General features: G+C 37.3%; 1 pseudogene; it reads right to left on the reverse strand.

The window, feature by feature from the left end:
• Positions 1-214: 214 nt before the first annotated feature.
• Positions 215-1,631, reverse strand: LOC137761172 (eukaryotic translation initiation factor 2 subunit 3 pseudogene; annotated as a pseudogene).
• Positions 1,632-8,616: the final 6,985 nt, after the last annotated feature.

Genomic DNA, 8,616 nt, shown 5'->3' on the forward strand with positions numbered 1-8,616 from the left:
TTAAATCCCTCAATGTGCCAATTCTGACATTTATTATAGACCCTATTTTTTATTTTAGTAGAAAAGGCTAATTTTCGTCAGAAGAAAATGAAAACAACCGTATGGCTTCTACTAAGGTAATGAGCTGTATCCCCAGTATTGCTTTGAAATTATACCCCTAGGTTGTTAAGAGAAATTCTGACTTCATCCAAACGTATTATTTAACTGATAATCTTCAGTCATCATCTACTGGTGGCTTGATTGTTACTCCTCTTCTTATCTGACCCCAACCAATTAAACGCCAGTGTTTCTCAACTCTCTGGCTAAGGGCTATTTTTTCTCCCACTTCTGTGCACACAGGATTGGTGAGAACGATTTTACCCAAATCAGCCTTGACTGCCCCAACTCTTCCTCCTGTTGAAAGGGATCCTATGATCACCATAAGCACTTCATTCTTAGACAGCTTTTGACCCTTTGCTGTTTTTTTGTCTCCTTCCATGTGTACACCAAGAAGTCGTCTAAGTAGGAAATAGGAAATTTCCAATTCTGTGAAGATCTCTGGTAAAGCTCCAACTGCACCAAGTACCTGCCCCACCATTCTGTCAGCCCAGCACAAAGTAGGGTGAAATTTTCTTCCAACTCCAATAAGACCCCCTGGAGAAGCATACTGAAGATCATTTTGTTCCTCGAAAGTAATACAATTTTGGAAAAGATTGGTTTACACATGAGTTTTCCTTTGCTATCTTTGGAAACAATACCAGGTCTGACTTCCATCTCCTGGCCCACCTTTAATACTCCTTTTAAAATACTACTACTAGCCACACCACCTTTAAGGTCATCAAACTCACAGCCAGGTGTGGTGACATCAAAGGACCTAATAACAGTAAGTCGGGGTTCTGAAGTAAAGTCTCTTAGAGGTACTGGAATTTTCTTAATGATATACTCACAGACAGCTTCAGTATTATATTTCAGCTGAGCAGAAATTGGAATAATAGGAGCTCCTCCTGCTACTGTACCTTGTACAAATGCAAGGATCTGTTCATACTGTTCTTTAGCCTGACTTTCTTTTACCAAATCAATTTCATTCTGCAGAATCAAAATACGTTTCAGCTTCATAATTTCTATGGCAGCCAGGTGTTCAGAAGTCTGAGGTTGAGGACAGGATTCATTACCAGCTACTAACAGAAGAGCTGCATCCATCACTGCTACACCATTCAGCACAGTAGCCATCAAAATATCATGGCCAGGACAATCAACAAAGGAAACATGTCTGACTAGTCTGAAGTTCCCTTTGGTCCCTGGAATGTCGATAGGAAACTCATCAGGTATACTACTTCCACAAGATCTGTAACATTCTGATGAAGACAGTTTGCCTCATTAAGTTTGTAAATCTTGGCATTAGCCTATCCAAGCTTGATCATAATATTTCTTTCTAGTTCATTTTTGAATCTGACAGTGTGAACTCCAGAAATAGCTTTTACGATGGTAGATTTTCCATGGGCAACGTGACCAAGTGTACCTATATTAATTGTGGCTTGTCTGCTGATAACTTCGTGCGAGAGTGGAGTCAACCTGGTAACATCCAGTGTGGTGAGATCTTGGCGAGAAAGATGTTGCTGCCCCAGAGTCACACCAGCCTCGCCCCCCGCCATCTAAGGACAGATCTTGTTATGAAGAACAGAATGCTCTGACATATCTCAAGATGGTTCCTTTACCCCTCCCCCTGCCAGAAGCACAAGGAGATTTTTCTCTGATATTCACTGTGAGAACTTCTAAAGGTAAAACTCACAAAAGGTCAAGCTTGTAAAGGTAAAACTCACAGAAGTGTGGGGACCCCCTTATGACTGAATCCTCCTGGAGTGTTTAACTCTCAGAAGTTGTCCACACTGAGCCTTCAGCAATTCATTGATTACATTTTAGATTTCCCTACCCTGGTGGTACTAGTTCCCGTGAGGTTGCTGCTCGTAAGTTTCTGTGTTGGTAAGTTCTGATTCTATGTGCTTGCCTTTCAGTCTCTCAACTGGAGGGGGACAGCAGTTTGCCCTGTGACTTCACTTCTCTTGTGGATCTGAGAAGAGTTGAATTTTCATTATGTTTAGCTTTTACTTGTTGTTAGGATGAAATGGCAACTTCCAAGCTTCTTGCATGCCAGACTGGAAATCATCTTTTGGGATCTGGGGGTTATTGACAGTCTAGACTTGTGTTGACTTGAATACTCTTCAAATCTCTTTTTAGTTTATAACCATCTTTGCAAAGGAGAAACATTCTGTTGGTTCTTTTATTGAAGCTTTCAGCTGTACTCACAACAATTTTTTTCAAAATTTGGTTAAACTTAAATCATCTTTGGAATTTAGGAGTATTTCTTTTATCTCTACCGGTCTGTTTGCCTGGTGAATTTTCTGCATTGGAACAGATATACTGATGAAACTCTGGATAATTTCTCCTGTTATGATTCCAGAGTTACATTTCTGGTTCTTTGTCTTTTTCATCTTTTTCATTTGTTCTTTTCCTGTGCTCTCTGAGGATACTATCTTTGCTCTTATTGTTGAGGTCAGACAGACATCTGGTCTCTCTGAACTTTTCCCATTGGGTTTTATTCATAGACTTCTTTCTCTTTCTTTTCTCATCTAATAGCAAACAATATCTCATATTCCCTGATATCTTGGATTTTTTCATCTAATTTAAATTGCCCATTGGTTGCCTCTATTATATGAAAAAAGTTAATGAAGAATTTAACTAGGGAAGATCACCTACTGCCCCAGTCAATCTTTACATATTAGATTCAAACTGTGGAGCCCAATTTTTCTCTGCTTACATACTCACAATTTGGTGGACACAGTTCAACCCAGATAGAGTAAAACTCATTCAGAAGTTATACCATTAAAAACATCTGGTGAAAATATAGTCACAAAGTTGAATGATTTATCATTAGTTGCCATCTGGAGTCTTCTCTTGAGGGAACTAAAACTTTCATCATAGTAGGATGTTTTGCTATCAATTGGCCACCCTTAAATTTCAAAATTAAATATATACAAATAAAGCAGCTCTTACGGTTCTAATAGCTGTTTTTCTCTTCTTTGCTTATTTGAGTTCTCCTGTTCTATGATCTTGTGTTAGGATTTTTCAATATTATGAGTTGGTACCTTTTAGATATTTGGGTACCCACTTATGTTTTTTAATTTTTTAGATTTTATTTATCATTGATGTGCTGACAATGTCAAATATAAATTGATCTCCCCCCTTTTCCAGAGGTAAAAGCCATCACATCTTTTTGTACTCAGATATTATGAAATGATATAATTCTGTGGAACTGACCATATTTTACTCCTGACGTTTAAATTCTTAGTAATTTTCCTTCTCCTTTAAGTATAATTTTAGATATGAATCATAAATGTTTACCCATATTAACTAGAAAACAATGTGATTAATAGCCAGTCTTCAAGTATTTTAAATATTTAGCAAATTGATACCAGTGGTTTTATTCTTTATTTAATTCTTAAAATTATGTCCCCTGGAAGTTCCTAGTTGAAGTCAACGTGGTGCTTAGATACACTGTCTAAATTATACTCATGGTAAGGATAACTCTTATGGAGTGCCCATTATGTGACAGTAACCCTACATGTTTTTAATCCTTTAAAAAAACTGTTTTTAAGGCAGCTAAAACTTGTAGAAATTAATTACTTTGCTCAAATTGTGGTCATATATGGAAAATTCATGGTAAGAACCTGGATTTTTGCAACTCTAAAGCCTGCGTCCTTTTCTCTCTACAGCATTACCTCTCCATGGTACAGGTGAGCCATCTCTTCAGTTATTATGATGTCTGATTAGTATCTCAACTCTCTACCTCATTTTTCCTGTATAGATTATTAATATGTGGCAGAACCAATGAACTTGGCAGAGTAAATATATTTATTTACTCTCTAAGTGACTGATATAGATCACTGGATGGTCATTAACACCATGGCTGTTAATATACATTGTAAAAGATGGCTGAAATGAATGAATCAGCTCCGGGATGAAGGCACAGCACGCGGTGTTTCCCAGCTTTCCATGGAGATGAAACTTAGAGCACTAGGTTTGGGATCACACGCTTGAATTGAGACTCTGCTCCACTACTTACTGGATGTGTAATATTGCACAACCCACTTAACCTCTCTGAACCTCTATACTGATCTCATAGTGTTTTCAAGAAGATTAAATGAGATATAATATGTGTAAAATGGTATTACCTTCTGAAGAGCACTCTATAAATATAATTATTTTATTAGAGCAGCAGTCATTGGTAAATTCTGATGCTACTGAGATTACTTGGAAAAGAGAGAAAATGTGTTGCGTGTTACTGTTCTATTATTTAAATCTTTTCACACTTGGACTCCTACATTGCTTTACAGTCTGGATCATGCTTAACTTTCTGTTTGCAGCTTAACATCCTGCAAATGATTTATCACTTGCTTTACCATCTGTGCCTGCTACAAAATCTAGGTTAAATTATAGGATTTTTGTGTGTTTAGTGTCCTATGAAGATTTGCGTAAATATTTGGGGGATCTTCTAATGCGTGTTTAAGTCTTCCTTCTTCCTTCTATAATATTCCTCAATATTTTGGTATGAGTGAAAGGGAGTATATGAATTAATCAATAATAATTAATAAGCTTTTGACTGTGGCATATGCTGAATACAATCAAGCTCCTGGAGGGCAACACATACAGCATGTTACAAGTCTGTCACAATATGTATGATTTATGTATGTAAATACTAGGTCATAATCAACCTTCATTTGAAGAAATCACATATTTATAAAACAAAACAAGTCAGCATTTAACATTACTTCTGTCATCAGCAATGTTGTCTGAAGCTATCCTACTCTGCTGTACCATTAGAATAATCTATTATGGTATTTACAGAGAAAAACACTCCATACAGGGATTTCTGAGTAAGATGGAAATAAAATAGGATGTTGCTTTCTTAATGACATATTTTTCCTTTATTCCAGGTAAAATACACAATGAACAATAATTAAGAGGACAATTTGATGGTCTATATGACAAATTTTAGTGGGTACATTTCCTGTGGAAAGTATACATAGTTGACATACAAAAAAAACACAAACTTTCCGTGTGTTTTAATTAGGGAGCTTTGATAGTGTTCATTATAGTAAATTATTTCAGATATAATGTTAACACAAAGATGTAGCACACAAAGCAAAATTGAACAAAGGTCCAAATGGGATATTATTAAAATGTCAAAGTGAGTAAGCAGATGGGGTTTGTACGGCTCAGTGGATTAGTCACCAGGCCCCATTACCTTGGGGACTCTAGTGAAATCCAGTCTCAGTAGAATGATCAGAAAGTAAAAATAAAGGGTATATGCAGAAGCAAATAAATCATTTTATTTGTGTTCCCAACTAAAACACAGAGGTTTTTTTATATTTACTTTTCTTTCTTTAACCGCAAGACTACATGAAGATTACAATACAGCTACATTTATTTTTATCAGAGCTTTTTTCCTCTAAGATTGTGGAAATGAAAATAGAAGAAGAGATTGGAAACTATACAGATTTGTCATGCTCTTCATGTAACAGAGCATGTGCCCTGCAGAGGCCAGATGAAAGCATGCACTTTCTCTAGTGAAGCTTCAGCACAATACACCAGCGATCGTGTGGGGAGGTGCCACTCCAAGCACTGACTCTGTAACAATCTCATAAAGAAGAAATTAAGATTTTTTTTTTTACTGTCTTTCATCCTGGTCATCCCGCTAAAGCAATTACTACTACCTACTCTTTGCAGACACAAATTGAAACGTAGCCATTTACACTTCCTCCAAATTTTGACAAATCACTTTGACTTTTATTATGGCTCTACAGTTTAACACTCATCAAACCTCACAATCTGTACTGGTAAGTTAAGATTTAGAACACGAACACACATCCTAAAGGAAAAATTAGAATTGGTAGAAAGTCCTTTCCCCAGATCAAATAAAAGTATTACTCGGATATTTTATGATAAAAAGAAAGTAATTGCATGTTACACACTAGAGTTTGTGAAGTGTGCTTTCTGGATGACTTTTTGGTAAGAGCTCAGAACTGTTTGGGTGGCACTCCACTACATAAAATAAACACTTGCTGAATGCAGATTCCCCCATATAAGTAGCTCTTGAGACAGCAGCTGCAGTGTAATCGTGAATCCATTATTACTCTAGAGATGGAAGTCAAAGCAAGCTAAAACAGTAAGATGATACAACCCAATCTATTCAGAATACTATGTTGATTTGGGGGGATTCCATAGATAAGCACAGGCTTCTATTAAAATATAGTCTGCTCTTTGAGAATTCACTGAGTCCATTGGTGCTAAATACGTGTGTGTATATACAGGGTTTTCCAAGGAATCATAACCAATAGAATTTTATGTACATATGTAATTCTAAATATATATGGCAAGATATATAATTAAGATACTGCAATAAAGGACGAAATTGAAAGTAGAATAGGAATCTCATATTGCTACACGGTGCCAATTACATTACCACATTGTTTCCTCACTGCAAGACTGATAAGAATCTACAAGCACCCAGAGCCCAAGAGACTTGAACATGCCTGGTGAAAATTGGAAATCAATAGGAGTCTATAATCGCAAGCAAACGGAATCATTTCCATTGGGGTGAAAGACGGCAGGCAACACAAAGCTTGTACAGAGCTGTTGCACACAGGGCCAAATGGTGCCCTTTCTCTTCTGCCTGCCTTGGTGTTCCTAGGTGGACACCTGTTTGTTTGTTTGTTTAACGTTGTTCTTGTTTATAAAAGAAAAGGAAATTATTCTTTAGTTTTAGGCATCAAAGGAATAGCAAACCCTTGCATTGAACTCATGCTAATTAAATAATGATTTTTTTTCTGAATTTACTAGGAATGGGAGATAATTCATCTGAATTTGGCCCCTCTGCCTATCTGTACTCCTGGTACCAAGTGAGCAAATGTTTCCAGATTTTTTGTCAACTCACCACAAATTCATCTCAATTCTGGCTCGAGGTAAACTCCATTTCCAAAGCTAAGAGGTAATTTAGTCTCCAGGGTCATGTGGTTCTGCCCCTCCTTTAAGCAAAGCCTACCAATTCAACATGAAAATGAACATTACTATCCCCTAGGGGCCACGCTAAACCAAACATTTAATTTCATTGCAAATGCCTATTTTCTCCCAGTTGAAATTACAAAGGTCTTTTTATTGTTGTTCTTGCTTTTTAGTCTATTACATGATGCACCCAATTCAAAGCTGTCCTTGAGCTCTCTGGCTGAGACAGAAACACACAGTTCAGTGATACGAATGTGGAGTCCTTATGAAAGACACGAATGCATCCACCCGCAGAAAGGCAGGTAGTACACTCAGTGACAGCCTCCCTGAGACAAAAACGGAAAGAGATGTTGCTCTTCAGACAACAGCGCCTTCAAAAGACTTTCAAAACGTAAACCGAAGTTAGCTTCACAATGTTCACAGTTATCCTGCCCACTTTTCTAGCAAAGGCAATTGTACTGAGTTTGATGGGTGCCTAGGTCAGTTCTCAACAAACAATGCTGACCCAAAAGTCTATTTATTTCTAACAGTTTGAAAATATAAAATATGCTAGGATGCTACCTTGTTAGTGAAAAGTGTGGAAAGGTTGTAAATGTTGCCCCCGAGGGGTGACCAATACATGCCTGGATTTAAGGGCGTTTGTAAGGTTGGGGTGGTTCTATCTTGAAGGTTCTATAAATCCGCATTAATAGTTTCCGGAGAAATTGGGACTTAACGTGTTGAATGAGATATAGATTACTAGTTACCAATGTTCTGCAGCGCACAAAATTCAGATTTAAGAGAAAATGGCTTTTCGTACAAATTGACTTTTTCTACCCCTTCTACACTGCTTATGTTCTAGTAATTTAGTTTTTTAAAAGGAAATACGGACCCCAAATAGAGATAAACAACAAAGAAAAATACCCAGTATGATGTTTTACACAGATAATACAGTAAATAAATATCTTTGAAATTCATATAGGATTTTCTATAGAGTTTAATATATGCCCTATTCAGCACCTTGGGTTCATGCAGCATGATTTTTTCCTTCAGAGAAAGCGGCTTCTTCCTGCCATGTGTTCAGATATATTTTCTTAAGTGTGCAAATTCCATAAGCACAGGCTAGTCTGGGGCAGAAGCAGAATGGATATCAATTTATGCACTCTGATTTGGGAAGAACCCAAGAATTTCTCCCTTGAGGCTTTCAGAACTGACTTGAGTTCCTCCTCTGGGCTTATTGTATTCTCCCACAGGAATTCTTGTCTCAGTTCATTCCAGTAGAGCTGTCTTCCTCAACACAACTCTGATCTTGTTTGTCTTTTACTCACACTTGCCAGTGGTTCTTCCATTGCAGGGCTTATATGGGGTGGAGTGGAGGGAATCTGACCATTTTAGGCATTTTAGAATGTCCCTGACAGGCTTCATCACATCTTCTTAATTTTATTCCTCCTACACCTCTGCAACATCATAGTAAACAGTCATCTTACACTTGTATCAATCTGAGTCATTCGCCACCTTCTACCACTTATCTTAGCAAATTTCTACCCTATAAATCAGGCACCTCACAGGGCTGGCATGTAGTAGATGCACAATAAACCA

This window comes from Eschrichtius robustus, chromosome 3 (genome assembly GCF_028021215.1).
Source record: "Eschrichtius robustus isolate mEscRob2 chromosome 3, mEscRob2.pri, whole genome shotgun sequence".
NCBI lineage: Eukaryota > Metazoa > Chordata > Mammalia > Artiodactyla > Eschrichtiidae > Eschrichtius > Eschrichtius robustus.